General features: G+C 43.5%; 1 protein-coding gene across 3 annotated transcripts in view; it reads left to right on the top strand.

The window, feature by feature from the left end:
* The window catches only part of BCAR3 (breast cancer anti-estrogen resistance 3), a 174620-nt gene that overhangs the window by 58146 nt on the left and 113110 nt on the right, over window positions 1-3364 (top strand). Inside the window, exon 1 of one of the 3 annotated variants that reach the window (XM_019501627.1) lies at window positions 3135-3197. The exons of the other annotated variants lie outside the window; for them this stretch is intronic. The gene's annotated coding sequence lies outside the window, so the exon portion shown is untranslated. Of the gene's footprint in view, window positions 1-3134; window positions 3198-3364 lie in introns of those variants that run through there. 3 annotated transcript variants of the gene reach the window in all.

Genomic DNA, 3364 nt, shown 5'->3' with positions numbered 1-3364 from the left:
GCGCCTGCTGGTTTTCCCCCCCCCCAGTTTATAATGTGATCACTGACTTTGTGTACAGTGAAGAAAGGAAAACTGTAATGTTTTTAAAAATCCCACTTCTGTCAATAAGTTACACCTATCAAAGTTAGAGAAGAAAATGCCTTTTTTTCTTGCATATTCATTTTGCACTTAGAAGCCCTTCATGTACAACCAGTGTTCCCTTTGTTGTGTAAACAACCCTACACAAACAAGATTATTTTAAACTGAAAAATGTAACTGCAAATCTATAACAATTGGCAGCAGGAAGAAAGGATAAGTACACTACCTGAGGCTATATTCAACTCAATTTTTAAAATAAAAATTTAATGCAACTTCTTCAGCTAAAGGAGCTTTGCTTCTCAGCCTGTCTAAGCAAAAGTTTGCTTAATTGTTGATCTCTAGGGTTATTTTAGGATTGTATCTTGAAAGGAAATAGAACTACAATGCTAAAAACCACAGCAACTTGAGACTGTCTCTGAGGAAAAAACCTCACGAATTAGAGTTGACTATTAGAATACTAAAAAGTACAAACTGCACTAAGGTTCTAAAGGTAGTTCTTGTATTAAGGTCCCATGTTGCAGAACAGTGCCTAATCTGATCTTAATCCTTCTGCCTCCACTCAACACCCTGTCTTCCCTTTTTCCCCAGTTTTCATAAGGCCAGTTGAGTCCCCTCCCATTACAACTACTCCTGATTCTCTTCCCAGGTGTACAGGAATTTCCCCCCCATGAGTTAGTTGCCTTTCTAGATTTTTTTTTTTCTTCTTCTACAGGTCCCAGACTTTTCTGCTACAGGGTTTTTGGTCTTGGCCTCTCTTTCAATCCCTATCCCTGAAAACATTTGTTCTCACAAAGGTCTTAATGGTCTAATTAACAGGTTACCCAGGCTCCATCTGTGGTCTACTTTGGCCATGTCCTCATGTGTGCTTGACTGCAAAGTAGACTAATTAGCTGCAAAGTGAAGTGTCACTGTCTACATGTGCAATGGTCTTAGGCCACTGTAAACTAATTAACACTGCAGTTAAATAGTACTGTCAGGGCCAGTGATATCTTACACTGGGGTAATTTACTGCATGTGTAGATACTGACAATGGGCATAAATTGTGCCTAGCCAACTAGAAGCCAGGCTCCTGCCTGCTGCCTAGCCACACAGCTCTGCACTTTTAGCACCCTCATGCTCCAGCCACCTGGGAGCCTCTGTGCCCCCTGCCAGCCCAGGCCTGCTCTACCCCAGCTCAAATTGCTGCTGTCCTGGCTGCATGTGTAGATGCTGCACCTGGGAGTATCTTAATCCAGCTCAAACCACTCTAGAATTCATTACTTTGCATTATTTGCACATGTAGATACACCATTTGAGTACAAGATTTTCTTTTTCCCCCTAACATTACAAGCTTTTTTTCTCTTGTATGTAGAAGAAACTGCATTAAAATGTTATACTTAACTCTAATACGAAAGAGTGTAGCTGAGTAATGGTAAAAGGCAGTATGATTTGGAGATCCATTTCTGACCTGCTGCTGAATTTACCAGTTTGGTTTTGTGCAACAGGGCACAGAAGACTCAATAAGTTAAATTAAACAACTTCTTTGTTAGATTTAAAGACCAGTCATAAGAAGAACAGTGGGAGAGAATATACAGGTGAATAAACTGATAACTAGACCTTGGGAGATTAGGGGGGTGGTAGTCAAATAGGTCTGCTTAGGGGTTTTGGTAAAATAGATTAACATTCTTTTAGACCTTTGTTTTAAAACCAATTAAAATGAAAGAGAATCCAATACCATTATGAGGAAAGCTTTTGAAGCAGTTGTGGGGAAGCTCCTTACAATGCATCTGAGAAGAAAGAACATAGAAAACATATTATATATTGTTCTTATGGTTAAATAAATTACACACTCTTTTTTTGTAAGAGAGCTGTTTTTGGTCACTATAATCCAGTTCTTACAAGTTCCCAAAGGGAAGACCTTCAGGTACCAAATCTAGTCAGACTTGTGTAAAGCCAGTTGGTACTTGTGCCTCTACACATGCAGAGAGCCTGCTCCAATGCACTGTAATTGCAATGCATTAGAGGAGACTTGATTAATAGAGTTTGCTGGAGTGTGGTAATTACCATGTTCCAGCAGACTCCAGCATTGCATGCATCAGCATCCCCATACTGAAAAATGGTGGTGGGGGTGCTTTAAAGCTTGTTCCAGGAGCTTTAGTTAAAGCACCCTGCCATCATTTTTCAGCATGGGGATGCTGGTACATGTAACACTTCAGGCACTTTAATTAAAGTGTCTCTTGGACTTGCTCTAATTAAGTACCTCCCCCCCATCACATCTATAAATGCCCCAAGATTGTAGCCTAGGCCCAGTGTAAGAGTATGAGAGTCCCATGGTAGAAGAGGTAGAACCAGGGTCCCTGACAAGGGTGGCTCCAGGAGGAGTACCATCACCACCCTGTTTGATTCCTGCTCCATCCAAACTTTAAAACCAGCTGCCTGAGAGGGATGCTCACACTTCTATTCAGGCAGTTCTGAGAGAGTTAACTGACCTCATGAATTAACTGACTTTATGAGGTGACTCATTGTCACCTTCCTGATTCCTGTTAATCTCTCTCTAATCCACAGGTGTTAACCAATCTCTGTCCTTTTTCAACAGTTATGACCTCCACTGTTCAAAACCTATCCTTTCTTCTGCCCTACTGCTGTTAGACATTCCTGGTAATGTGCCTCTTCTATTTCCCAACCCTGTAGGCTGCTTTTAGTTCTAGCTAAAAATCTTAACTTGGGTGTAGTATTACTAACTCAGGTATAGAAATGACTGAATGAAGTATTGGAAGCCTAGATTTTGTTTTATGAATCTGAACACTTATACAGGACTAATGAGACCATATATTTTGTTGTGTTGTGTGTGTGTGTTTGTTTTTTTAACTTTATATAAAATCTAGCAATGTAGTGCACATTCTAATGGTTATATTTGTTTTTGCTTTGATCTTAAACTATCATTGCACGTTGCACCTGGGGGGAGGGGAGGAGGCGGGAGGCTACAGCGATGTGGGTGGCTGAGCGCAGGGAGACGGCTCCAATCCCGGCGGAGGGTGCGACGTGCACGGGCTGCAGGGGAGCGGGCTGAGGGAAGATGAGTGCCGGGGAGGCGAGTTCACTGCTCGCTCCACCTGCTTCTTCATTTTGGTCCCTGGCAGGTATCTGGGCTCCGCTCCGGGGCGGCGAGCGGCGGGGGCAGGGAAGCTCCGAGGCAGGGGAAAGGGCAGCGCATGTGAACAGCTCTCGTGTGGGGGCTTCGGCGCGGGGGCGGGGGCGGGAGGAGGCAGCGCCGGGAGCGGCCGAGGAGGTGCAGTCTCCCGCGCGC

The sequence above is a fragment of the Gavialis gangeticus genome, unplaced genomic scaffold (genome assembly GCF_001723915.1).
Source record: "Gavialis gangeticus isolate Ggan-Ray unplaced genomic scaffold, GavGan_comp1, whole genome shotgun sequence".
Taxonomy (NCBI): Eukaryota; Metazoa; Chordata; order Crocodylia; family Gavialidae; genus Gavialis; species Gavialis gangeticus.
This window is presented reverse-complemented; position numbering and strand designations above follow the sequence as displayed.